This window comes from Salmo salar, unplaced genomic scaffold, assembly GCF_905237065.1.
Source record: "Salmo salar unplaced genomic scaffold, Ssal_v3.1, whole genome shotgun sequence".
Lineage (NCBI taxonomy): Eukaryota > Metazoa > Chordata > Actinopteri > Salmoniformes > Salmonidae > Salmo > Salmo salar.
In genome coordinates this window covers 18,628-43,732 of record NW_025549706.1, presented here as the reverse complement: position 1 = coordinate 43,732, position 25,105 = coordinate 18,628, and the positions used below count along the sequence as shown (strand labels likewise).

Sequence of the window (25,105 nt, the reverse complement as noted above, 5' to 3'; positions counted from 1 at the left end):
AGTCAAACCATGAGACATACCTATAATCGGTCTTCTCACAAAAACATCTGTAGCTTCTGAACCGTTTGACCTACAAAATCGTATGACCACTCCCTGGAAAGGGGAGACCCTCACGAACACGGTGGTGTTCTCAATTTGTCTCTACGTCCCCCACAAGTGTCAGGGGACTCGTCTGAAGTCGGAACCCTTTATGTGCCAACTTCTGTTTGTAGAATCCAAAATCTTTGGGCTACAAACTAATGTGACCCCACTTGTCACAATGTTCTCAGTTTTGCCCTACGTTCTCCACAAGTGTCACGGGACAAATCTGAAGGTAACAGGTACTGATTAAAATGATAGATTTTTTAACCAGGGACCTCTCGCACCCTAAGCCATAATCGTACACCTACACCAACGATCCGTTTGGTCAAAGAATTTTCACTTTCCACAAAAATGACGGTCAGGATATAAATCGATGTCTCCATGTTGCTAGCGAGCTTCAAGTCGCATTGGTGGTATAGTGGTGAGCATAGCTGCCTTCCAAGCAGTTGACCCGGGTTCGATTCCCGGCCAATGCAGAGCATGAGATATTCACTAGTTTTAGGGGCTGGGTGTAATTTCAAGTGTATTACATTGGAATCAATGTTCGTGGAAGTCCGATTTGCTCTTACTTTTTGCAGGTTTTCAAAATGAAGTGCGACATTGAGCCAACTAGTGAATATCACAATAGATTAGCTGTCCATCGCCGAAAGCATTCAGCCACCTCGTCCTGCGCCCAAGAGGTGGCTGTTTGCGACTCAGTGGCCTGAGATCTGCCTGTCTGAGCTTGTTAAAAGATCTGCAAAAGGGCTCATCCGGGATTTGAACCCGGGACCTCTCGCACCCTAAGCGAGAATCATACCCCCTAGACCAACGAGCCTTACACAAGAAGAAAATTGTTTTGCTTTCTGCGGCAATGACAATGAGGATATCCATTGTTCTTGTCCATGGTGCTTGGAAAGATTGAACCTCATGTGAGTGTTTGTGCTATACTTGTGAGCATAGCAGTCTTCCAAACTGTTGACCAGGCTTCAGTTCAAATCTTTTGTATTTCATCTGCTGTGTTTTTCACATTCTGTCTTCTTAAGCCGCGACAGCAAACTGATGATGAGTGTTGACAAATGAATATTGAGCAAAATGAGATCAATTCATATTTTAAAAGAGAAACTGAAAAAAATACAACTTCAAAAAGAATGGAGCTCATTTATTTTGAGTTGACTGATGCATCAGTACGTGAATCAAAGTAAACGAATGTAAAAAATACCCATTCAAATCGATCCGTTTTCAACTAGAGAGATTGAGATGTGTCGTATCTGTCTCAAGCCTCCATAACTGTTTATGTTACACCTCCACATCTGCAATGAAAGGTGGTGGAGCTAGAGCGGTGTTAGTCAAACCATGAGACATACCTATAATCGGTCTTCTCACAAAAACATCTGTAGCTTCTGAACCGTTTGACCTACAAAATCGTATGACCACTCCCTGGAAAGGGGAGACCCTCACGAACACGGTGGTGTTCTCAATTTGTCTCTACGTCCCCCACAAGTGTCAGGGGACTCGTCTGAAGTCGGAACCCTTTATGTGCCAACTTCTGTTTGTAGAATCCAAAATCTTTGGGCTACAAACTAATGTGACCCCACTTGTCACAATGTTCTCAGTTTTGCCCTACGTTCTCCACAAGTGTCACGGGACAAATCTGAAGGTAACAGGTACTGATTAAAATGATAGATTTTTTAACCAGGGACCTCTCGCACCCTAAGCCATAATCGTACACCTACACCAACGATCCGTTTGGTCAAAGAATTTTCACTTTCCACAAAAATGACGGTCAGGATATAAATCGATGTCTCCATGTTGCTAGCGAGCTTCAAGTCGCATTGGTGGTATAGTGGTGAGCATAGCTGCCTTCCAAGCAGTTGACCCGGGTTCGATTCCCGGCCAATGCAGAGCATGAGATATTCACTAGTTTTAGGGGCTGGGTGTAATTTCAAGTGTATTACATTGGAATCAATGTTCGTGGAAGTCCGATTTGCTCTTACTTTTTGCAGGTTTTCAAAATGAAGTGCGACATTGAGCCAACTAGTGAATATCACAATAGATTAGCTGTCCATCGCCGAAAGCATTCAGCCACCTCGTCCTGCGCCCAAGAGGTGGCTGTTTGCGACTCAGTGGCCTGAGATCTGCCTGTCTGAGCTTGTTAAAAGATCTGCAAAAGGGCTCATCCGGGATTTGAACCCGGGACCTCTCGCACCCTAAGCGAGAATCATACCCCTAGACCAACGAGCCTTACACAAGAAGAAAATTGTTTTGCTTTCTGCGGCAATGACAATGAGGATATCCATTGTTCTTGTCCATGGTGCTTGGAAAGATTGAACCTCATGTGAGTGTTTGTGCTATACTTGTGAGCATAGCAGTCTTCCAAACTGTTGACCAGGCTTCAGTTCAAATCTTTTGTATTTCATCTGCTGTGTTTTTCACATTCTGTCTTCTTAAGCCGCGACAGCAAACTGATGATGAGTGTTGACAAATGAATATTGAGCAAAATGAGATCAATTCATATTTTAAAAGAGAAACTGAAAAAATACAACTTCAAAAAGAATGGAGCTCATTTATTTTGAGTTGACTGATGCATCAGTACGTGAATCAAAGTAAACGAATGTAAAAAATACCCATTCAAATCGATCCGTTTTCAACTAGAGAGATTGAGATGTGTCGTATCTGTCTCAAGCCTCCATAACTGTTTATGTTACACCTCCACATCTGCAATGAAAGGTGGTGGAGCTAGAGCGGTGTTAGTCAAACCATGAGACATACCTATAATCGGTCTTCTCACAAAAACATCTGTAGCTTCTGAACCGTTTGACCTACAAAATCGTATGACCACTCCCTGGAAAGGGGAGACCCTCACGAACACGGTGGTGTTCTCAATTTGTCTCTACGTCCCCCACAAGTGTCAGGGGACTCGTCTGAAGTCGGAACCCTTTATGTGCCAACTTCTGTTTGTAGAATCCAAAATCTTTGGGCTACAAACTAATGTGACCCCACTTGTCACAATGTTCTCAGTTTTGCCCTACGTTCTCCACAAGTGTCACGGGACAAATCTGAAGGTAACAGGTACTGATTAAAATGATAGATTTTTTAACCAGGGACCTCTCGCACCCTAAGCCATAATCGTACACCTACACCAACGATCCGTTTGGTCAAAGAATTTTCACTTTCCACAAAAATGACGGTCAGGATATAAATCGATGTCTCCATGTTGCTAGCGAGCTTCAAGTCGCATTGGTGGTATAGTGGTGAGCATAGCTGCCTTCCAAGCAGTTGACCCGGGTTCGATTCCCGGCCAATGCAGAGCATGAGATATTCACTAGTTTTAGGGGCTGGGTGTAATTTCAAGTGTATTACATTGGAATCAATGTTCGTGGAAGTCCGATTTGCTCTTACTTTTTGCAGGTTTTCAAAATGAAGTGCGACATTGAGCCAACTAGTGAATATCACAATAGATTAGCTGTCCATCGCCGAAAGCATTCAGCCACCTCGTCCTGCGCCCAAGAGGTGGCTGTTTGCGACTCAGTGGCCTGAGATCTGCCTGTCTGAGCTTGTTAAAAGATCTGCAAAAGGGCTCATCCGGGATTTGAACCCGGGACCTCTCGCACCCTAAGCGAGAATCATACCCCCTAGACCAACGAGCCTTACACAAGAAGAAAATTGTTTTGCTTTCTGCGGCAATGACAATGAGGATATCCATTGTTCTTGTCCATGGTGCTTGGAAAGATTGAACCTCATGTGAGTGTTTGTGCTATACTTGTGAGCATAGCAGTCTTCCAAACTGTTGACCAGGCTTCAGTTCAAATCTTTTGTATTTCATCTGCTGTGTTTTTCACATTCTGTCTTCTTAAGCCGCGACAGCAAACTGATGATGAGTGTTGACAAATGAATATTGAGCAAAATGAGATCAATTCATATTTTAAAAGAGAAACTGAAAAAATACAACTTCAAAAAGAATGGAGCTCATTTATTTTGAGTTGACTGATGCATCAGTACGTGAATCAAAGTAAACGAATGTAAAAAATACCCATTCAAATCGATCCGTTTTCAACTAGAGAGATTGAGATGTGTCGTATCTGTCTCAAGCCTCCATAACTGTTTATGTTACACCTCCACATCTGCAATGAAAGGTGGTGGAGCTAGAGCGGTGTTAGTCAAACCATGAGACATACCTATAATCGGTCTTCTCACAAAAACATCTGTAGCTTCTGAACCGTTTGACCTACAAAATCGTATGACCACTCCCTGGAAAGGGGAGACCCTCACGAACACGGTGGTGTTCTCAATTTGTCTCTACGTCCCCCACAAGTGTCAGGGGACTCGTCTGAAGTCGGAACCCTTTATGTGCCAACTTCTGTTTGTAGAATCCAAAATCTTTGGGCTACAAACTAATGTGACCCCACTTGTCACAATGTTCTCAGTTTTGCCCTACGTTCTCCACAAGTGTCACGGGACAAATCTGAAGGTAACAGGTACTGATTAAAATGATAGATTTTTTAACCAGGGACCTCTCGCACCCTAAGCCATAATCGTACACCTACACCAACGATCCGTTTGGTCAAAGAATTTTCACTTTCCACAAAAATGACGGTCAGGATATAAATCGATGTCTCCATGTTGCTAGCGAGCTTCAAGTCGCATTGGTGGTATAGTGGTGAGCATAGCTGCCTTCCAAGCAGTTGACCCGGGTTCGATTCCCGGCCAATGCAGAGCATGAGATATTCACTAGTTTTAGGGGCTGGGTGTAATTTCAAGTGTATTACATTGGAATCAATGTTCGTGGAAGTCCGATTTGCTCTTACTTTTTGCAGGTTTTCAAAATGAAGTGCGACATTGAGCCAACTAGTGAATATCACAATAGATTAGCTGTCCATCGCCGAAAGCATTCAGCCACCTCGTCCTGCGCCCAAGAGGTGGCTGTTTGCGACTCAGTGGCCTGAGATCTGCCTGTCTGAGCTTGTTAAAAGATCTGCAAAAGGGCTCATCCGGGATTTGAACCCGGGACCTCTCGCACCCTAAGCGAGAATCATACCCCCTAGACCAACGAGCCTTACACAAGAAGAAAATTGTTTTGCTTTCTGCGGCAATGACAATGAGGATATCCATTGTTCTTGTCCATGGTGCTTGGAAAGATTGAACCTCATGTGAGTGTTTGTGCTATACTTGTGAGCATAGCAGTCTTCCAAACTGTTGACCAGGCTTCAGTTCAAATCTTTTGTATTTCATCTGCTGTGTTTTTCACATTCTGTCTTCTTAAGCCGCGACAGCAAACTGATGATGAGTGTTGACAAATGAATATTGAGCAAAATGAGATCAATTCATATTTTAAAAGAGAAACTGAAAAAAATACAACTTCAAAAAGAATGGAGCTCATTTATTTTGAGTTGACTGATGCATCAGTACGTGAATCAAAGTAAACGAATGTAAAAAATACCCATTCAAATCGATCCGTTTTCAACTAGAGAGATTGAGATGTGTCGTATCTGTCTCAAGCCTCCATAACTGTTTATGTTACACCTCCACATCTGCAATGAAAGGTGGTGGAGCTAGAGCGGTGTTAGTCAAACCATGAGACATACCTATAATCGGTCTTCTCACAAAAACATCTGTAGCTTCTGAACCGTTTGACCTACAAAATCGTATGACCACTCCCTGGAAAGGGGAGACCCTCACGAACACGGTGGTGTTCTCAATTTGTCTCTACGTCCCCCACAAGTGTCAGGGGACTCGTCTGAAGTCGGAACCCTTTATGTGCCAACTTCTGTTTGTAGAATCCAAAATCTTTGGGCTACAAACTAATGTGACCCCACTTGTCACAATGTTCTCAGTTTTGCCCTACGTTCTCCACAAGTGTCACGGGACAAATCTGAAGGTAACAGGTACTGATTAAAATGATAGATTTTTTAACCAGGGACCTCTCGCACCCTAAGCCATAATCGTACACCTACACCAACGATCCGTTTGGTCAAAGAATTTTCACTTTCCACAAAAATGACGGTCAGGATATAAATCGATGTCTCCATGTTGCTAGCGAGCTTCAAGTCGCATTGGTGGTATAGTGGTGAGCATAGCTGCCTTCCAAGCAGTTGACCCGGGTTCGATTCCCGGCCAATGCAGAGCATGAGATATTCACTAGTTTTAGGGGCTGGGTGTAATTTCAAGTGTATTACATTGGAATCAATGTTCGTGGAAGTCCGATTTGCTCTTACTTTTTGCAGGTTTTCAAAATGAAGTGCGACATTGAGCCAACTAGTGAATATCACAATAGATTAGCTGTCCATCGCCGAAAGCATTCAGCCACCTCGTCCTGCGCCCAAGAGGTGGCTGTTTGCGACTCAGTGGCCTGAGATCTGCCTGTCTGAGCTTGTTAAAAGATCTGCAAAAGGGCTCATCCGGGATTTGAACCCGGGACCTCTCGCACCCTAAGCGAGAATCATACCCCTAGACCAACGAGCCTTACACAAGAAGAAAATTGTTTTGCTTTCTGCGGCAATGACAATGAGGATATCCATTGTTCTTGTCCATGGTGCTTGGAAAGATTGAACCTCATGTGAGTGTTTGTGCTATACTTGTGAGCATAGCAGTCTTCCAAACTGTTGACCAGGCTTCAGTTCAAATCTTTTGTATTTCATCTGCTGTGTTTTTCACATTCTGTCTTCTTAAGCCGCGACAGCAAACTGATGATGAGTGTTGACAAATGAATATTGAGCAAAATGAGATCAATTCATATTTTAAAAGAGAAACTGAAAAAAATACAACTTCAAAAAGAATGGAGCTCATTTATTTTGAGTTGACTGATGCATCAGTACGTGAATCAAAGTAAACGAATGTAAAAAATACCCATTCAAATCGATCCGTTTTCAACTAGAGAGATTGAGATGTGTCGTATCTGTCTCAAGCCTCCATAACTGTTTATGTTACACCTCCACATCTGCAATGAAAGGTGGTGGAGCTAGAGCGGTGTTAGTCAAACCATGAGACATACCTATAATCGGTCTTCTCACAAAAACATCTGTAGCTTCTGAACCGTTTGACCTACAAAATCGTATGACCACTCCCTGGAAAGGGGAGACCCTCACGAACACGGTGGTGTTCTCAATTTGTCTCTACGTCCCCCACAAGTGTCAGGGGACTCGTCTGAAGTCGGAACCCTTTATGTGCCAACTTCTGTTTGTAGAATCCAAAATCTTTGGGCTACAAACTAATGTGACCCCACTTGTCACAATGTTCTCAGTTTTGCCCTACGTTCTCCACAAGTGTCACGGGACAAATCTGAAGGTAACAGGTACTGATTAAAATGATAGATTTTTTAACCAGGGACCTCTCGCACCCTAAGCCATAATCGTACACCTACACCAACGATCCGTTTGGTCAAAGAATTTTCACTTTCCACAAAAATGACGGTCAGGATATAAATCGATGTCTCCATGTTGCTAGCGAGCTTCAAGTCGCATTGGTGGTATAGTGGTGAGCATAGCTGCCTTCCAAGCAGTTGACCCGGGTTCGATTCCCGGCCAATGCAGAGCATGAGATATTCACTAGTTTTAGGGGCTGGGTGTAATTTCAAGTGTATTACATTGGAATCAATGTTCGTGGAAGTCCGATTTGCTCTTACTTTTTGCAGGTTTTCAAAATGAAGTGCGACATTGAGCCAACTAGTGAATATCACAATAGATTAGCTGTCCATCGCCGAAAGCATTCAGCCACCTCGTCCTGCGCCCAAGAGGTGGCTGTTTGCGACTCAGTGGCCTGAGATCTGCCTGTCTGAGCTTGTTAAAAGATCTGCAAAAGGGCTCATCCGGGATTTGAACCCGGGACCTCTCGCACCCTAAGCGAGAATCATACCCCTAGACCAACGAGCCTTACACAAGAAGAAAATTGTTTTGCTTTCTGCGGCAATGACAATGAGGATATCCATTGTTCTTGTCCATGGTGCTTGGAAAGATTGAACCTCATGTGAGTGTTTGTGCTATACTTGTGAGCATAGCAGTCTTCCAAACTGTTGACCAGGCTTCAGTTCAAATCTTTTGTATTTCATCTGCTGTGTTTTTCACATTCTGTCTTCTTAAGCCGCGACAGCAAACTGATGATGAGTGTTGACAAATGAATATTGAGCAAAATGAGATCAATTCATATTTTAAAAGAGAAACTGAAAAAAATACAACTTCAAAAAGAATGGAGCTCATTTATTTTGAGTTGACTGATGCATCAGTACGTGAATCAAAGTAAACGAATGTAAAAAATACCCATTCAAATCGATCCGTTTTCAACTAGAGAGATTGAGATGTGTCGTATCTGTCTCAAGCCTCCATAACTGTTTATGTTACACCTCCACATCTGCAATGAAAGGTGGTGGAGCTAGAGCGGTGTTAGTCAAACCATGAGACATACCTATAATCGGTCTTCTCACAAAAACATCTGTAGCTTCTGAACCGTTTGACCTACAAAATCGTATGACCACTCCCTGGAAAGGGGAGACCCTCACGAACACGGTGGTGTTCTCAATTTGTCTCTACGTCCCCCACAAGTGTCAGGGGACTCGTCTGAAGTCGGAACCCTTTATGTGCCAACTTCTGTTTGTAGAATCCAAAATCTTTGGGCTACAAACTAATGTGACCCCACTTGTCACAATGTTCTCAGTTTTGCCCTACGTTCTCCACAAGTGTCACGGGACAAATCTGAAGGTAACAGGTACTGATTAAAATGATAGATTTTTTAACCAGGGACCTCTCGCACCCTAAGCCATAATCGTACACCTACACCAACGATCCGTTTGGTCAAAGAATTTTCACTTTCCACAAAAATGACGGTCAGGATATAAATCGATGTCTCCATGTTGCTAGCGAGCTTCAAGTCGCATTGGTGGTATAGTGGTGAGCATAGCTGCCTTCCAAGCAGTTGACCCGGGTTCGATTCCCGGCCAATGCAGAGCATGAGATATTCACTAGTTTTAGGGGCTGGGTGTAATTTCAAGTGTATTACATTGGAATCAATGTTCGTGGAAGTCCGATTTGCTCTTACTTTTTGCAGGTTTTCAAAATGAAGTGCGACATTGAGCCAACTAGTGAATATCACAATAGATTAGCTGTCCATCGCCGAAAGCATTCAGCCACCTCGTCCTGCGCCCAAGAGGTGGCTGTTTGCGACTCAGTGGCCTGAGATCTGCCTGTCTGAGCTTGTTAAAAGATCTGCAAAAGGGCTCATCCGGGATTTGAACCCGGGACCTCTCGCACCCTAAGCGAGAATCATACCCCCTAGACCAACGAGCCTTACACAAGAAGAAAATTGTTTTGCTTTCTGCGGCAATGACAATGAGGATATCCATTGTTCTTGTCCATGGTGCTTGGAAAGATTGAACCTCATGTGAGTGTTTGTGCTATACTTGTGAGCATAGCAGTCTTCCAAACTGTTGACCAGGCTTCAGTTCAAATCTTTTGTATTTCATCTGCTGTGTTTTTCACATTCTGTCTTCTTAAGCCGCGACAGCAAACTGATGATGAGTGTTGACAAATGAATATTGAGCAAAATGAGATCAATTCATATTTTAAAAGAGAAACTGAAAAAATACAACTTCAAAAAGAATGGAGCTCATTTATTTTGAGTTGACTGATGCATCAGTACGTGAATCAAAGTAAACGAATGTAAAAAATACCCATTCAAATCGATCCGTTTTCAACTAGAGAGATTGAGATGTGTCGTATCTGTCTCAAGCCTCCATAACTGTTTATGTTACACCTCCACATCTGCAATGAAAGGTGGTGGAGCTAGAGCGGTGTTAGTCAAACCATGAGACATACCTATAATCGGTCTTCTCACAAAAACATCTGTAGCTTCTGAACCGTTTGACCTACAAAATCGTATGACCACTCCCTGGAAAGGGGAGACCCTCACGAACACGGTGGTGTTCTCAATTTGTCTCTACGTCCCCCACAAGTGTCAGGGGACTCGTCTGAAGTCGGAACCCTTTATGTGCCAACTTCTGTTTGTAGAATCCAAAATCTTTGGGCTACAAACTAATGTGACCCCACTTGTCACAATGTTCTCAGTTTTGCCCTACGTTCTCCACAAGTGTCACGGGACAAATCTGAAGGTAACAGGTACTGATTAAAATGATAGATTTTTTAACCAGGGACCTCTCGCACCCTAAGCCATAATCGTACACCTACACCAACGATCCGTTTGGTCAAAGAATTTTCACTTTCCACAAAAATGACGGTCAGGATATAAATCGATGTCTCCATGTTGCTAGCGAGCTTCAAGTCGCATTGGTGGTATAGTGGTGAGCATAGCTGCCTTCCAAGCAGTTGACCCGGGTTCGATTCCCGGCCAATGCAGAGCATGAGATATTCACTAGTTTTAGGGGCTGGGTGTAATTTCAAGTGTATTACATTGGAATCAATGTTCGTGGAAGTCCGATTTGCTCTTACTTTTTGCAGGTTTTCAAAATGAAGTGCGACATTGAGCCAACTAGTGAATATCACAATAGATTAGCTGTCCATCGCCGAAAGCATTCAGCCACCTCGTCCTGCGCCCAAGAGGTGGCTGTTTGCGACTCAGTGGCCTGAGATCTGCCTGTCTGAGCTTGTTAAAAGATCTGCAAAAGGGCTCATCCGGGATTTGAACCCGGGACCTCTCGCACCCTAAGCGAGAATCATACCCCCTAGACCAACGAGCCTTACACAAGAAGAAAATTGTTTTGCTTTCTGCGGCAATGACAATGAGGATATCCATTGTTCTTGTCCATGGTGCTTGGAAAGATTGAACCTCATGTGAGTGTTTGTGCTATACTTGTGAGCATAGCAGTCTTCCAAACTGTTGACCAGGCTTCAGTTCAAATCTTTTGTATTTCATCTGCTGTGTTTTTCACATTCTGTCTTCTTAAGCCGCGACAGCAAACTGATGATGAGTGTTGACAAATGAATATTGAGCAAAATGAGATCAATTCATATTTTAAAAGAGAAACTGAAAAAAATACAACTTCAAAAAGAATGGAGCTCATTTATTTTGAGTTGACTGATGCATCAGTACGTGAATCAAAGTAAACGAATGTAAAAAATACCCATTCAAATCGATCCGTTTTCAACTAGAGAGATTGAGATGTGTCGTATCTGTCTCAAGCCTCCATAACTGTTTATGTTACACCTCCACATCTGCAATGAAAGGTGGTGGAGCTAGAGCGGTGTTAGTCAAACCATGAGACATACCTATAATCGGTCTTCTCACAAAAACATCTGTAGCTTCTGAACCGTTTGACCTACAAAATCGTATGACCACTCCCTGGAAAGGGGAGACCCTCACGAACACGGTGGTGTTCTCAATTTGTCTCTACGTCCCCCACAAGTGTCAGGGGACTCGTCTGAAGTCGGAACCCTTTATGTGCCAACTTCTGTTTGTAGAATCCAAAATCTTTGGGCTACAAACTAATGTGACCCCACTTGTCACAATGTTCTCAGTTTTGCCCTACGTTCTCCACAAGTGTCACGGGACAAATCTGAAGGTAACAGGTACTGATTAAAATGATAGATTTTTTAACCAGGGACCTCTCGCACCCTAAGCCATAATCGTACACCTACACCAACGATCCGTTTGGTCAAAGAATTTTCACTTTCCACAAAAATGACGGTCAGGATATAAATCGATGTCTCCATGTTGCTAGCGAGCTTCAAGTCGCATTGGTGGTATAGTGGTGAGCATAGCTGCCTTCCAAGCAGTTGACCCGGGTTCGATTCCCGGCCAATGCAGAGCATGAGATATTCACTAGTTTTAGGGGCTGGGTGTAATTTCAAGTGTATTACATTGGAATCAATGTTCGTGGAAGTCCGATTTGCTCTTACTTTTTGCAGGTTTTCAAAATGAAGTGCGACATTGAGCCAACTAGTGAATATCACAATAGATTAGCTGTCCATCGCCGAAAGCATTCAGCCACCTCGTCCTGCGCCCAAGAGGTGGCTGTTTGCGACTCAGTGGCCTGAGATCTGCCTGTCTGAGCTTGTTAAAAGATCTGCAAAAGGGCTCATCCGGGATTTGAACCCGGGACCTCTCGCACCCTAAGCGAGAATCATACCCCTAGACCAACGAGCCTTACACAAGAAGAAAATTGTTTTGCTTTCTGCGGCAATGACAATGAGGATATCCATTGTTCTTGTCCATGGTGCTTGGAAAGATTGAACCTCATGTGAGTGTTTGTGCTATACTTGTGAGCATAGCAGTCTTCCAAACTGTTGACCAGGCTTCAGTTCAAATCTTTTGTATTTCATCTGCTGTGTTTTTCACATTCTGTCTTCTTAAGCCGCGACAGCAAACTGATGATGAGTGTTGACAAATGAATATTGAGCAAAATGAGATCAATTCATATTTTAAAAGAGAAACTGAAAAAAATACAACTTCAAAAAGAATGGAGCTCATTTATTTTGAGTTGACTGATGCATCAGTACGTGAATCAAAGTAAACGAATGTAAAAAATACCCATTCAAATCGATCCGTTTTCAACTAGAGAGATTGAGATGTGTCGTATCTGTCTCAAGCCTCCATAACTGTTTATGTTACACCTCCACATCTGCAATGAAAGGTGGTGGAGCTAGAGCGGTGTTAGTCAAACCATGAGACATACCTATAATCGGTCTTCTCACAAAAACATCTGTAGCTTCTGAACCGTTTGACCTACAAAATCGTATGACCACTCCCTGGAAAGGGGAGACCCTCACGAACACGGTGGTGTTCTCAATTTGTCTCTACGTCCCCCACAAGTGTCAGGGGACTCGTCTGAAGTCGGAACCCTTTATGTGCCAACTTCTGTTTGTAGAATCCAAAATCTTTGGGCTACAAACTAATGTGACCCCACTTGTCACAATGTTCTCAGTTTTGCCCTACGTTCTCCACAAGTGTCACGGGACAAATCTGAAGGTAACAGGTACTGATTAAAATGATAGATTTTTTAACCAGGGACCTCTCGCACCCTAAGCCATAATCGTACACCTACACCAACGATCCGTTTGGTCAAAGAATTTTCACTTTCCACAAAAATGACGGTCAGGATATAAATCGATGTCTCCATGTTGCTAGCGAGCTTCAAGTCGCATTGGTGGTATAGTGGTGAGCATAGCTGCCTTCCAAGCAGTTGACCCGGGTTCGATTCCCGGCCAATGCAGAGCATGAGATATTCACTAGTTTTAGGGGCTGGGTGTAATTTCAAGTGTATTACATTGGAATCAATGTTCGTGGAAGTCCGATTTGCTCTTACTTTTTGCAGGTTTTCAAAATGAAGTGCGACATTGAGCCAACTAGTGAATATCACAATAGATTAGCTGTCCATCGCCGAAAGCATTCAGCCACCTCGTCCTGCGCCCAAGAGGTGGCTGTTTGCGACTCAGTGGCCTGAGATCTGCCTGTCTGAGCTTGTTAAAAGATCTGCAAAAGGGCTCATCCGGGATTTGAACCCGGGACCTCTCGCACCCTAAGCGAGAATCATACCCCCTAGACCAACGAGCCTTACACAAGAAGAAAATTGTTTTGCTTTCTGCGGCAATGACAATGAGGATATCCATTGTTCTTGTCCATGGTGCTTGGAAAGATTGAACCTCATGTGAGTGTTTGTGCTATACTTGTGAGCATAGCAGTCTTCCAAACTGTTGACCAGGCTTCAGTTCAAATCTTTTGTATTTCATCTGCTGTGTTTTTCACATTCTGTCTTCTTAAGCCGCGACAGCAAACTGATGATGAGTGTTGACAAATGAATATTGAGCAAAATGAGATCAATTCATATTTTAAAAGAGAAACTGAAAAAATAAAACTTCAAAAAGAATGGAGCTCATTTATTTTGAGTTGACTGATGCATCAGTACGTGAATCAAAGTAAACGAATGTAAAAAATACCCATTCAAATCGATCCGTTTTCAACTAGAGAGATTGAGATGTGTCGTATCTGTCTCAAGCCTCCATAACTGTTTATGTTACACCTCCACATCTGCAATGAAAGGTGGTGGAGCTAGAGCGGTGTTAGTCAAACCATGAGACATACCTATAATCGGTCTTCTCACAAAAACATCTGTAGCTTCTGAACCGTTTGACCTACAAAATCGTATGACCACTCCCTGGAAAGGGGAGACCCTCACGAACACGGTGGTGTTCTCAATTTGTCTCTACGTCCCCCACAAGTGTCAGGGGACTCGTCTGAAGTCGGAACCCTTTATGTGCCAACTTCTGTTTGTAGAATCCAAAATCTTTGGGCTACAAACTAATGTGACCCCACTTGTCACAATGTTCTCAGTTTTGCCCTACGTTCTCCACAAGTGTCACGGGACAAATCTGAAGGTAACAGGTACTGATTAAAATGATAGATTTTTTAACCAGGGACCTCTCGCACCCTAAGCCATAATCGTACACCTACACCAACGATCCGTTTGGTCAAAGAATTTTCACTTTCCACAAAAATGACGGTCAGGATATAAATCGATGTCTCCATGTTGCTAGCGAGCTTCAAGTCGCATTGGTGGTATAGTGGTGAGCATAGCTGCCTTCCAAGCAGTTGACCCGGGTTCGATTCCCGGCCAATGCAGAGCATGAGATATTCACTAGTTTTAGGGGCTGGGTGTAATTTCAAGTGTATTACATTGGAATCAATGTTCGTGGAAGTCCGATTTGCTCTTACTTTTTGCAGGTTTTCAAAATGAAGTGCGACATTGAGCCAACTAGTGAATATCACAATAGATTAGCTGTCCATCGCCGAAAGCATTCAGCCACCTCGTCCTGCGCCCAAGAGGTGGCTGTTTGCGACTCAGTGGCCTGAGATCTGCCTGTCTGAGCTTGTTAAAAGATCTGCAAAAGGGCTCATCCGGGATTTGAACCCGGGACCTCTCGCACCCTAAGCGAGAATCATACCCCCTAGACCAACGAGCCTTACACAAGAAGAAAATTGTTTTGCTTTCTGCGGCAATGACAATGAGGATATCCATTGTTCTTGTCCATGGTGCTTGGAAAGATTGAACCTCATGTGAGTGTTTGTGCTATACTTGTGAGCATAGCAGTCTTCCAAACTGTTGACCAGGCTTCAGTTCAAATCTTTTGTATTTCATCTGCTGTGTTTTTCACATTCTGTCTTCTTAAGCCGCGACAGCAAACTGATGATGAGTGTTGACAAATGAATATTGAGCAAAATGAGATCAATTCATATTTTAAAAGAGAAACTGAAAAAAATACAACTTCAAAAAGAATGGAGCTCATTTATTTTGAGTTGACTGATGCATCAGTACGTGAATCAAAGTAAACGAATGTAAAAAATACCCATTCAAATCGATCCGTTTTCAACTAGAGAGATTGAGATGTGTCGTATCTGTCTCAAGCCTCCATAACTGTTTATGTTACACCTCCACATCTGCAATGAAAGGTGGTGGAGCTAGAGCGGTGTTAGTCAAACCATGAGACATACCTATAATCGGTCTTCTCACAAAAACATCTGTAGCTTCTGAACCGTTTGACCTACAAAATCGTATGACCACTCCCTGGAAAGGGGAGACCCTCACGAACACGGTGGTGTTCTCAATTTGTCTCTACGTCCCCCACAAGTGTCAGGGGACTCGTCTGAAGTCGGAACCCTTTATGTGCCAACTTCTGTTTGTAGAATCCAAAATCTTTGGGCTACAAACTAATGTGACCCCACTTGTCACAATGTTCTCAGTTTTGCCCTACGTTCTCCACAAGTGTCACGGGACAAATCTGAAGGTAACAGGTACTGATTAAAATGATAGATTTTTTAACCAGGGACCTCTCGCACCCTAAGCCATAATCGTACACCTACACCAACGATCCGTTTGGTCAAAGAATTTTCACTTTCCACAAAAATGACGGTCAGGATATAAATCGATGTCTCCATGTTGCTAGCGAGCTTCAAGTCGCATTGGTGGTATAGTGGTGAGCATAGCTGCCTTCCAAGCAGTTGACCCGGGTTCGATTCCCGGCCAATGCAGAGCATGAGATATTCACTAGTTTTAGGGGCTGGGTGTAATTTCAAGTGTATTACATTGGAATCAATGTTCGTGGAAGTCCGATTTGCTCTTACTTTTTGCAGGTTTTCAAAATGAAGTGCGACATTGAGCCAACTAGTGAATATCACAATAGATTAGCTGTCCATCGCCGAAAGCATTCAGCCACCTCGTCCTGCGCCCAAGAGGTGGCTGTTTGCGACTCAGTGGCCTGAGATCTGCCTGTCTGAGCTTGTTAAAAGATCTGCAAAAGGGCTCATCCGGGATTTGAACCCGGGACCTCTCGCACCCTAAGCGAGAATCATACCCCTAGACCAACGAGCCTTACACAAGAAGAAAATTGTTTTGCTTTCTGCGGCAATGACAATGAGGATATCCATTGTTCTTGTCCATGGTGCTTGGAAAGATTGAACCTCATGTGAGTGTTTGTGCTATACTTGTGAGCATAGCAGTCTTCCAAACTGTTGACCAGGCTTCAGTTCAAATCTTTTGTATTTCATCTGCTGTGTTTTTCACATTCTGTCTTCTTAAGCCGCGACAGCAAACTGATGATGAGTGTTGACAAATGAATATTGAGCAAAATGAGATCAATTCATATTTTAAAAGAGAAACTGAAAAAATACAACTTCAAAAAGAATGGAGCTCATTTATTTTGAGTTGACTGATGCATCAGTACGTGAATCAAAGTAAACGAATGTAAAAATACCCATTCAAATCGATCCGTTTTCAACTAGAGAGATTGAGATGTGTCGTATCTGTCTCAAGCCTCCATAACTGTTTATGTTACACCTCCACATCTGCAATGAAAGGTGGTGGAGCTAGAGCGGTGTTAGTCAAACCATGAGACATACCTATAATCGGTCTTCTCACAAAAACATCTGTAGCTTCTGAACCGTTTGACCTACAAAATCGTATGACCACTCCCTGGAAAGGGGAGACCCTCACGAACACGGTGGTGTTCTCAATTTGTCTCTACGTCCCCCACAAGTGTCAGGGGACTCGTCTGAAGTCGGAACCCTTTATGTGCCAACTTCTGTTTGTAGAATCCAAAATCTTTGGGCTACAAACTAATGTGACCCCACTTGTCACAATGTTCTCAGTTTTGCCCTACGTTCTCCACAAGTGTCACGGGACAAATCTGAAGGTAACAGGTACTGATTAAAATGATAGATTTTTTAACCAGGGACCTCTCGCACCCTAAGCCATAATCGTACACCTACACCAACGATCCGTTTGGTCAAAGAATTTTCACTTTCCACAAAAATGACGGTCAGGATATAAATCGATGTCTCCATGTTGCTAGCGAGCTTCAAGTCGCATTGGTGGTATAGTGGTGAGCATAGCTGCCTTCCAAGCAGTTGACCCGGGTTCGATTCCCGGCCAATGCAGAGCATGAGATATTCACTAGTTTTAGGGGCTGGGTGTAATTTCAAGTGTATTACATTGGAATCAATGTTCGTGGAAGTCCGATTTGCTCTTACTTTTTGCAGGTTTTCAAAATGAAGTGCGACATTGAGCCAACTAGTGAATATCACAATAGATTAGCTGTCCATCGCCGAAAGCATTCAGCCACCTCGTCCTGCGCCCAAGAGGTGGCTGTTTGCGACTCAGTGGCCTGAGATCTGCCTGTCTGAGCTTGTTAAAAGATCTGCAAAAGGGCTCATCCGGGATTTGAACCCGGGACCTCTCGCACCCTAAGCGAGAATCATACCCCCTAGACCAACGAGCCTTACACAAGAAGAAAATAGTTTTGCTTTCTGCGGCAATGACAATGAGGATATCCATTGTTCTTGTCCATGGTGCTTGGAAAGATTGAACCTCATGTGAGTGTTTGTGCTATACTTGTGAGCATAGCAGTCTTCCAAACTGTTGACCAGGCTTCAGTTCAAATCTTTTGTATTTCATCTGCTGTGTTTTTCACATTCTGTCTTCTTAAGCCGCGACAGCAAACTGATGATGAGTGTTGACAAATGAATATTGAGCAAAATGAGATCAATTCATATTTTAAAAGAGAAACTGAAAAAAATACAACTTCAAAAAGAATGGAGCTCATTTATTTTGAGTTGACTGATGCATCAGTACGTGAATCAAAGTAAACGAATGTAAAAAATACCCATTCAAATCGATCCGTTTTCAACTAGAGAGATTGAGATGTGTCGTATCTGTCTCAAGCCTCCATAACTGTTTATGTTACACCTCCACATCTGCAATGAAAGGTGGTGGAGCTAGAGCGGTGTTAGTCAAACCATGAGACATACCTATAATCGGTCTTCTCACAAAAACATCTGTAGCTTCTGAACCGTTTGACCTACAAAATCGTATGACCACTCCCTGGAAAGGGGAGACCCTCACGAACACGGTGGTGTTCTCAATTTGTCTCTACGTCCCCCACAAGTGTCAGGGGACTCGTCTGAAGTCGGAACCCTTTATGTGCCAACTTCTGTTTGTAGAATCCAAAATCTTTGGGCTACAAACTAATGTGACCCCACTTGTCACAATGTTCTCAGTTTTGCCCTACGTTCTCCACAAGTGTCACGGGACAAATCTGAAGGTAACAGGTACTGATTAAAATGATAGATTTTTTAACCAGGGACCTCTCGCACCCTAAGCCATAATCGTACACCTACACCAACGATCCGTTTGGTCAAAGAATTTTCACTTTCCACAAAAATGACGGTCAGGATATAAATCGATGTCTCCATGTTGCTAGCGAGCTTCAAGTCGCATTGGTGGTATAGTGGTGAGCATAGCTGCCTTCCAAGCAGTTGACCCGGGTTCGATTCCCGGCCAATGCAGAGCATGAGATATTCACTAGTTTTAGGGGCTGGGTGTAATTTCAAGTGTATTACATTGGAATCAATGTTCGTGGAAGTCCGATTTGCTCTTACTTTTTGCAGGTTTTCAAAATGAAGTGCGACATTGAGCCAACTAGTGAATATCACAATAGATTAGCTGTCCATCGCCGAAAGCATTCAGCCACCTCGTCCTGCGCCCAAGAGGTGGCTGTTTGCGACTCAGTGGCCTGAGATCTGCCTGTCTGAGCTTGTTAAAAGATCTGCAAAAGGGCTCATCCGGGATTTGAACCCGGGACCTCTCGCACCCTAAGCGAGAATCATACCCCCTAGACCAACGAGCCTTACACAAGAAGAAAATTGTTTTGCTTTCTGCGGCAATGACAATGAGGATATCCATTGTTCTTGTCCATGGTGCTTGGAAAGATTGAACCTCATGTGAGTGTTTGTGCTATACTTGTGAGCATAGCAGTCTTCCAAACTGTTGACCAGGCTTCAGTTCAAATCTTTTGTATTTCATCTGCTGTGTTTTTCACATTCTGTCTTCTTAAGCCGCGACAGCAAACTGATGATGAGTGTTGACAAATGAATATTGAGCAAAATGAGATCAATTCATATTTTAAAAGAGAAACTGAAAAAAATACAACTTCAAAAAGAATGGAGCTCATTTATTTTGAGTTGACTGATGCATCAGTACGTGAATCAAAGTAAACGAATGTAAAAAATACCCATTCAAATCGATCCGTTTTCAACTAGAGAGATTGAGATGTGTCGTATCTGTCTCAAGCCTCCATAACTGTTTATGTTACACCTCCACATCTGCAATGAAAGGTGGTGGAGCTAGAGCGGTGTTAGTCAAACCATGAGACATACCTATAATCGGTCTTCTCACAAAAACATCTGTAGCTTCTGAACCGTTTGACCTACAAAATCGTATGACCACTCCCTGGAAAGGGGAGACCCTCACGAACACGGTGGTGTTCTCAATTTGTCTCTACGTCCCCCACAAGTGTCAGGGGACTCGTCTGAAGTCGGAACCCTTTATGTGCCAACTTCTGTTTGTAGAATCCAAAATCTTTGGGCTACAAACTAATGTGACCCCACTTGTCACAATGTTCTCAGTTTTGCCCTACGTTCTCCACAAGTGTCACGGGACAAATCTGAAGGTAACAGGTACTGATTAAAATGATAGATTTTTTAACCAGGGACCTCTCGCACCCTAAGCCATAATCGTACACCTACACCAACGATCCGTTTGGTCAAAGAATTTTCACTTTCCACAAAAATGACGGTCAGGATATAAATCGATGTCTCCATGTTGCTAGCGAGCTTCAAGTCGCATTGGTGGTATAGTGGTGAGCATAGCTGCCTTCCAAGCAGTTGACCCGGGTTCGATTCCCGGCCAATGCAGAGCATGAGATATTCACTAGTTTTAGGGGCTGGGTGTAATTTCAAGTGTATTACATTGGAATCAATGTTCGTGGAAGTCCGATTTGCTCTTACTTTTTGCAGGTTTTCAAAATGAAGTGCGACATTGAGCCAACTAGTGAATATCACAATAGATTAGCTGTCCATCGCCGAAAGCATTCAGCCACCTCGTCCTGCGCCCAAGAGGTGGCTGTTTGCGACTCAGTGGCCTGAGATCTGCCTGTCTGAGCTTGTTAAAAGATCTGCAAAAGGGCTCATCCGGGATTTGAACCCGGGACCTCTCGCACCCTAAGCGAGAATCATACCCCTAGACCAACGAGCCTTACACAAGAAGAAAATTGTTTTGCTTTCTGCGGCAATGACAATGAGGATATCCATTGTTCTTGTCCATGGTGCTTGGAAAGATTGAACCTCATGTGAGTGTTTGTGCTATACTTGTGAGCATAGCAGTCTTCCAAACTGTTGACCAGGCTTCAGTTCAAATCTTTTGTATTTCATCTGCTGTGTTTTTCACATTCTGTCTTCTTAAGCCGCGACAGCAAACTGATGATGAGTGTTGACAAATGAATATTGAGCAAAATGAGATCAATTCATATTTTAAAAGAGAAACTGAAAAAAATACAACTTCAAAAAGAATGGAGCTCATTTATTTTGAGTTGACTGATGCATCAGTACGTGAATCAAAGTAAACGAATGTAAAAAATACCCATTCAAATCGATCCGTTTTCAACTAGAGAGATTGAGATGTGTCGTATCTGTCTCAAGCCTCCATAACTGTTTATGTTACACCTCCACATCTGCAATGAAAGGTGGTGGAGCTAGAGCGGTGTTAGTCAAACCATGAGACATACCTATAATCGGTCTTCTCACAAAAACATCTGTAGCTTCTGAACCGTTTGACCTACAAAATCGTATGACCACTCCCTGGAAAGGGGAGACCCTCACGAACACGGTGGTGTTCTCAATTTGTCTCTACGTCCCCCACAAGTGTCAGGGGACTCGTCTGAAGTCGGAACCCTTTATGTGCCAACTTCTGTTTGTAGAATCCAAAATCTTTGGGCTACAAACTAATGTGACCCCACTTGTCACAATGTTCTCAGTTTTGCCCTACGTTCTCCACAAGTGTCACGGGACAAATCTGAAGGTAACAGGTACTGATTAAAATGATAGATTTTTTAACCAGGGACCTCTCGCACCCTAAGCCATAATCGTACACCTACACCAACGATCCGTTTGGTCAAAGAATTTTCACTTTCCACAAAAATGACGGTCAGGATATAAATCGATGTCTCCATGTTGCTAGCGAGCTTCAAGTCGCATTGGTGGTATAGTGGTGAGCATAGCTGCCTTCCAAGCAGTTGACCCGGGTTCGATTCCCGGCCAATGCAGAGCATGAGATATTCACTAGTTTTAGGGGCTGGGTGTAATTTCAAGTGTATTACATTGGAATCAATGTTCGTGGAAGTCCGATTTGCTCTTACTTTTTGCAGGTTTTCAAAATGAAGTGCGACATTGAGCCAACTAGTGAATATCACAATAGATTAGCTGTCCATCGCCGAAAGCATTCAGCCACCTCGTCCTGCGCCCAAGAGGTGGCTGTTTGCGACTCAGTGGCCTGAGATCTGCCTGTCTGAGCTTGTTAAAAGATCTGCAAAAGGGCTCATCCGGGATTTGAACCCGGGACCTCTCGCACCCTAAGCGAGAATCATACCCCCTAGACCAACGAGCCTTACACAAGAAGAAAATTGTTTTGCTTTCTGCGGCAATGACAATGAGGATATCCATTGTTCTTGTCCATGGTGCTTGGAAAGATTGAACCTCATGTGAGTGTTTGTGCTATACTTGTGAGCATAGCAGTCTTCCAAACTGTTGACCAGGCTTCAGTTCAAATCTTTTGTATTTCATCTGCTGTGTTTTTCACATTCTGTCTTCTTAAGCCGCGACAGCAAACTGATGATGAGTGTTGACAAATGAATATTGAGCAAAATGAGATCAATTCATATTTTAAAAGAGAAACTGAAAAAATACAACTTCAAAAAGAATGGAGCTCATTTATTTTGAGTTGACTGATGCATCAGTACGTGAATCAAAGTAAACGAATGTAAAAATACCCATTCAAATCGATCCGTTTTCAACTAGAGAGATTGAGATGTGTCGTATCTGTCTCAAGCCTCCATAACTGTTTATGTTACACCTCCACATCTGCAATGAAAGGTGGTGGAGCTAGAGCGGTGTTAGTCAAACCATGAGACATACCTATAATCGGTCTTCTCACAAAAACATCTGTAGCTTCTGAACCGTTTGACCTACAAAATCGTATGACCACTCCCTGGAAAGGGGAGACCCTCACGAACACGGTGGTGTTCTCAATTTGTCTCTACGTCCCCCACAAGTGTCAGGGGACTCGTCTGAAGTCGGAACCCTTTATGTGCCAACTTCTGTTTGTAGAATCCAAAATCTTTGGGCTACAAACTAATGTGACCCCACTTGTCACAATGTTCTCAGTTTTGCCCTACGTTCTCCACAAGTGTCACGGGACAAATCTGAAGGTAACAGGTACTGATTAAAATGATAGATTTTTTAACCAGGGACCTCTCGCACCCTAAGCCATAATCGTACACCTACACCAACGATCCGTTTGGTCAAAGAATTTTCACTTTCCACAAAAATGACGGTCAGGATATAAATCGATGTCTCCATGTTGCTAGCGAGCTTCAAGTCGCATTGGTGGTATAGTGGTGAGCATAGCTGCCTTCCAAGCAGTTGACCCGGGTTCGATTCCCGGCCAATGCAGAGCATGAGATATTCACTAGTTTTAGGGGCTGGGTGTAATTTCAAGTGTATTACATTGGAATCAATGTTCGTGGAAGTCCGATTTGCTCTTACTTTTTGCAGGTTTTCAAAATGAAGTGCGACATTGAGCCAACTAGTGAATATCACAATAGATTAGCTGTCCATCGCCGAAAGCATTCAGCCACCTCGTCCTGCGCCCAAGAGGTGGCTGTTTGCGACTCAGTGGCCTGAGATCTGCCTGTCTGAGCTTGTTAAAAGATCTGCAAAAGGGCTCATCCGGGATTTGAACCCGGGACCTCTCGCACCCTAAGCGAGAATCATACCCCCTAGACCAACGAGCCTTACACAAGAAGAAAATTGTTTTGCTTTCTGCGGCAATGACAATGAGGATATCCATTGTTCTTGTCCATGGTGCTTGGAAAGATTGAACCTCATGTGAGTGTTTGTGCTATACTTGTGAGCATAGCAGTCTTCCAAACTGTTGACCAGGCTTCAGTTCAAATCTTTTGTATTTCATCTGCTGTGTTTTTCACATTCTGTCTTCTTAAGCCGCGACAGCAAACTGATGATGAGTGTTGACAAATGAATATTGAGCAAAATGAGATCAATTCATATTTTAAAAGAGAAACTGAAAAAATACAACTTCAAAAAGAATGGAGCTCATTTATTTTGAGTTGACTGATGCATCAGTACGTGAATCAAAGTAAACGAATGTAAAAAATACCCATTCAAATCGATCCGTTTTCAACTAGAGAGATTGAGATGTGTCGTATCTGTCTCAAGCCTCCATAACTGTTTATGTTACACCTCCACATCTGCAATGAAAGGTGGTGGAGCTAGAGCGGTGTTAGTCAAACCATGAGACATACCTATAATCGGTCTTCTCACAAAAACATCTGTAGCTTCTGAACCGTTTGACCTACAAAATCGTATGACCACTCCCTGGAAAGGGGAGACCCTCACGAACACGGTGGTGTTCTCAATTTGTCTCTACGTCCCCCACAAGTGTCAGGGGACTCGTCTGAAGTCGGAACCCTTTATGTGCCAACTTCTGTTTGTAGAATCCAAAATCTTTGGGCTACAAACTAATGTGACCCCACTTGTCACAATGTTCTCAGTTTTGCCCTACGTTCTCCACAAGTGTCACGGGACAAATCTGAAGGTAACAGGTACTGATTAAAATGATAGATTTTTTAACCAGGGACCTCTCGCACCCTAAGCCATAATCGTACACCTACACCAACGATCCGTTTGGTCAAAGAATTTTCACTTTCCACAAAAATGACGGTCAGGATATAAATCGATGTCTCCATGTTGCTAGCGAGCTTCAAGTCGCATTGGTGGTATAGTGGTGAGCATAGCTGCCTTCCAAGCAGTTGACCCGGGTTCGATTCCCGGCCAATGCAGAGCATGAGATATTCACTAGTTTTAGGGGCTGGGTGTAATTTCAAGTGTATTACATTGGAATCAATGTTCGTGGAAGTCCGATTTGCTCTTACTTTTTGCAGGTTTTCAAAATGAAGTGCGACATTGAGCCAACTAGTGAATATCACAATAGATTAGCTGTCCATCGCCGAAAGCATTCAGCCACCTCGTCCTGCGCCCAAGAGGTGGCTGTTTGCGACTCAGTGGCCTGAGATCTGCCTGTCTGAGCTTGTTAAAAGATCTGCAAAAGGGCTCATCCGGGATTTGAACCCGGGACCTCTCGCACCCTAAGCGAGAATCATACCCCTAGACCAACGAGCCTTACACAAGAAGAAAATTGTTTTGCTTTCTGCGGCAATGACAATGAGGATATCCATTGTTCTTGTCCATGGTGCTTGGAAAGATTGAACCTCATGTGAGTGTTTGTGCTATACTTGTGAGCATAGCAGTCTTCCAAACTGTTGACCAGGCTTCAGTTCAAATCTTTTGTATTTCATCTGCTGTGTTTTTCACATTCTGTCTTCTTAAGCCGCGACAGCAAACTGATGATGAGTGTTGACAAATGAATATTGAGCAAAATGAGATCAATTCATATTTTAAAAGAGAAACTGAAAAAATACAACTT

The 25,105-nt window shown here is 43.2% G+C and overlaps 36 non-coding genes across 36 annotated transcripts; 18 read left to right on the top strand and 18 right to left on the bottom strand.

Moving 5' to 3' along the window:
• Positions 1-485: 485 nt before the first annotated feature.
• On the top strand, positions 486-557 carry trnag-ucc (transfer RNA glycine (anticodon UCC)). Its single transcript has one exon. It is a non-coding gene; the product is annotated as a tRNA-Gly (tRNA).
• Positions 558-825: 268 nt separating this feature from the next.
• On the bottom strand, positions 826-898 carry trnap-agg (transfer RNA proline (anticodon AGG)). The gene has a single exon. It is a non-coding gene; the product is annotated as a tRNA-Pro (tRNA).
• Positions 899-1,892: 994 nt separating this feature from the next.
• On the top strand, positions 1,893-1,964 carry trnag-ucc (transfer RNA glycine (anticodon UCC)). Its single transcript has one exon. It is a non-coding gene; the product is annotated as a tRNA-Gly (tRNA).
• A 268-nt stretch (positions 1,965-2,232) lies between these two features.
• Positions 2,233-2,304, bottom strand: trnap-agg (transfer RNA proline (anticodon AGG)). Its single transcript has one exon. It is a non-coding gene; the product is annotated as a tRNA-Pro (tRNA).
• Positions 2,305-3,297: 993 nt separating this feature from the next.
• On the top strand, positions 3,298-3,369 carry trnag-ucc (transfer RNA glycine (anticodon UCC)). The gene has a single exon. It is a non-coding gene; the product is annotated as a tRNA-Gly (tRNA).
• Positions 3,370-3,637: 268 nt separating this feature from the next.
• On the bottom strand, positions 3,638-3,710 carry trnap-agg (transfer RNA proline (anticodon AGG)). The gene has a single exon. It is a non-coding gene; the product is annotated as a tRNA-Pro (tRNA).
• Positions 3,711-4,703: 993 nt separating this feature from the next.
• trnag-ucc (transfer RNA glycine (anticodon UCC)) lies at positions 4,704-4,775 on the top strand. Its single transcript has one exon. It is a non-coding gene; the product is annotated as a tRNA-Gly (tRNA).
• A 268-nt stretch (positions 4,776-5,043) lies between these two features.
• Positions 5,044-5,116, bottom strand: trnap-agg (transfer RNA proline (anticodon AGG)). The gene has a single exon. It is a non-coding gene; the product is annotated as a tRNA-Pro (tRNA).
• Positions 5,117-6,110: 994 nt separating this feature from the next.
• trnag-ucc (transfer RNA glycine (anticodon UCC)) lies at positions 6,111-6,182 on the top strand. Its single transcript has one exon. It is a non-coding gene; the product is annotated as a tRNA-Gly (tRNA).
• Positions 6,183-6,450: 268 nt separating this feature from the next.
• Positions 6,451-6,522, bottom strand: trnap-agg (transfer RNA proline (anticodon AGG)). Its single transcript has one exon. It is a non-coding gene; the product is annotated as a tRNA-Pro (tRNA).
• Positions 6,523-7,516: 994 nt separating this feature from the next.
• On the top strand, positions 7,517-7,588 carry trnag-ucc (transfer RNA glycine (anticodon UCC)). Its single transcript has one exon. It is a non-coding gene; the product is annotated as a tRNA-Gly (tRNA).
• A 268-nt stretch (positions 7,589-7,856) lies between these two features.
• trnap-agg (transfer RNA proline (anticodon AGG)) lies at positions 7,857-7,928 on the bottom strand. The gene has a single exon. It is a non-coding gene; the product is annotated as a tRNA-Pro (tRNA).
• Positions 7,929-8,922: 994 nt separating this feature from the next.
• On the top strand, positions 8,923-8,994 carry trnag-ucc (transfer RNA glycine (anticodon UCC)). The gene has a single exon. It is a non-coding gene; the product is annotated as a tRNA-Gly (tRNA).
• A 268-nt stretch (positions 8,995-9,262) lies between these two features.
• Positions 9,263-9,335, bottom strand: trnap-agg (transfer RNA proline (anticodon AGG)). The gene has a single exon. It is a non-coding gene; the product is annotated as a tRNA-Pro (tRNA).
• A 993-nt stretch (positions 9,336-10,328) lies between these two features.
• Positions 10,329-10,400, top strand: trnag-ucc (transfer RNA glycine (anticodon UCC)). Its single transcript has one exon. It is a non-coding gene; the product is annotated as a tRNA-Gly (tRNA).
• Positions 10,401-10,668: 268 nt separating this feature from the next.
• On the bottom strand, positions 10,669-10,741 carry trnap-agg (transfer RNA proline (anticodon AGG)). Its single transcript has one exon. It is a non-coding gene; the product is annotated as a tRNA-Pro (tRNA).
• Positions 10,742-11,735: 994 nt separating this feature from the next.
• trnag-ucc (transfer RNA glycine (anticodon UCC)) lies at positions 11,736-11,807 on the top strand. Its single transcript has one exon. It is a non-coding gene; the product is annotated as a tRNA-Gly (tRNA).
• A 268-nt stretch (positions 11,808-12,075) lies between these two features.
• On the bottom strand, positions 12,076-12,147 carry trnap-agg (transfer RNA proline (anticodon AGG)). The gene has a single exon. It is a non-coding gene; the product is annotated as a tRNA-Pro (tRNA).
• A 994-nt stretch (positions 12,148-13,141) lies between these two features.
• On the top strand, positions 13,142-13,213 carry trnag-ucc (transfer RNA glycine (anticodon UCC)). The gene has a single exon. It is a non-coding gene; the product is annotated as a tRNA-Gly (tRNA).
• Positions 13,214-13,481: 268 nt separating this feature from the next.
• Positions 13,482-13,554, bottom strand: trnap-agg (transfer RNA proline (anticodon AGG)). Its single transcript has one exon. It is a non-coding gene; the product is annotated as a tRNA-Pro (tRNA).
• Positions 13,555-14,547: 993 nt separating this feature from the next.
• trnag-ucc (transfer RNA glycine (anticodon UCC)) lies at positions 14,548-14,619 on the top strand. Its single transcript has one exon. It is a non-coding gene; the product is annotated as a tRNA-Gly (tRNA).
• A 268-nt stretch (positions 14,620-14,887) lies between these two features.
• On the bottom strand, positions 14,888-14,960 carry trnap-agg (transfer RNA proline (anticodon AGG)). Its single transcript has one exon. It is a non-coding gene; the product is annotated as a tRNA-Pro (tRNA).
• Positions 14,961-15,954: 994 nt separating this feature from the next.
• Positions 15,955-16,026, top strand: trnag-ucc (transfer RNA glycine (anticodon UCC)). Its single transcript has one exon. It is a non-coding gene; the product is annotated as a tRNA-Gly (tRNA).
• Positions 16,027-16,294: 268 nt separating this feature from the next.
• On the bottom strand, positions 16,295-16,366 carry trnap-agg (transfer RNA proline (anticodon AGG)). The gene has a single exon. It is a non-coding gene; the product is annotated as a tRNA-Pro (tRNA).
• Positions 16,367-17,358: 992 nt separating this feature from the next.
• Positions 17,359-17,430, top strand: trnag-ucc (transfer RNA glycine (anticodon UCC)). Its single transcript has one exon. It is a non-coding gene; the product is annotated as a tRNA-Gly (tRNA).
• A 268-nt stretch (positions 17,431-17,698) lies between these two features.
• trnap-agg (transfer RNA proline (anticodon AGG)) lies at positions 17,699-17,771 on the bottom strand. The gene has a single exon. It is a non-coding gene; the product is annotated as a tRNA-Pro (tRNA).
• Positions 17,772-18,765: 994 nt separating this feature from the next.
• trnag-ucc (transfer RNA glycine (anticodon UCC)) lies at positions 18,766-18,837 on the top strand. The gene has a single exon. It is a non-coding gene; the product is annotated as a tRNA-Gly (tRNA).
• A 268-nt stretch (positions 18,838-19,105) lies between these two features.
• On the bottom strand, positions 19,106-19,178 carry trnap-agg (transfer RNA proline (anticodon AGG)). Its single transcript has one exon. It is a non-coding gene; the product is annotated as a tRNA-Pro (tRNA).
• Positions 19,179-20,172: 994 nt separating this feature from the next.
• trnag-ucc (transfer RNA glycine (anticodon UCC)) lies at positions 20,173-20,244 on the top strand. The gene has a single exon. It is a non-coding gene; the product is annotated as a tRNA-Gly (tRNA).
• Positions 20,245-20,512: 268 nt separating this feature from the next.
• On the bottom strand, positions 20,513-20,584 carry trnap-agg (transfer RNA proline (anticodon AGG)). Its single transcript has one exon. It is a non-coding gene; the product is annotated as a tRNA-Pro (tRNA).
• Positions 20,585-21,578: 994 nt separating this feature from the next.
• On the top strand, positions 21,579-21,650 carry trnag-ucc (transfer RNA glycine (anticodon UCC)). Its single transcript has one exon. It is a non-coding gene; the product is annotated as a tRNA-Gly (tRNA).
• Positions 21,651-21,918: 268 nt separating this feature from the next.
• trnap-agg (transfer RNA proline (anticodon AGG)) lies at positions 21,919-21,991 on the bottom strand. The gene has a single exon. It is a non-coding gene; the product is annotated as a tRNA-Pro (tRNA).
• Positions 21,992-22,983: 992 nt separating this feature from the next.
• trnag-ucc (transfer RNA glycine (anticodon UCC)) lies at positions 22,984-23,055 on the top strand. The gene has a single exon. It is a non-coding gene; the product is annotated as a tRNA-Gly (tRNA).
• A 268-nt stretch (positions 23,056-23,323) lies between these two features.
• On the bottom strand, positions 23,324-23,396 carry trnap-agg (transfer RNA proline (anticodon AGG)). Its single transcript has one exon. It is a non-coding gene; the product is annotated as a tRNA-Pro (tRNA).
• A 993-nt stretch (positions 23,397-24,389) lies between these two features.
• Positions 24,390-24,461, top strand: trnag-ucc (transfer RNA glycine (anticodon UCC)). The gene has a single exon. It is a non-coding gene; the product is annotated as a tRNA-Gly (tRNA).
• Positions 24,462-24,729: 268 nt separating this feature from the next.
• Positions 24,730-24,801, bottom strand: trnap-agg (transfer RNA proline (anticodon AGG)). Its single transcript has one exon. It is a non-coding gene; the product is annotated as a tRNA-Pro (tRNA).
• Between the last annotated feature and the right edge of the window lie 304 nt (positions 24,802-25,105).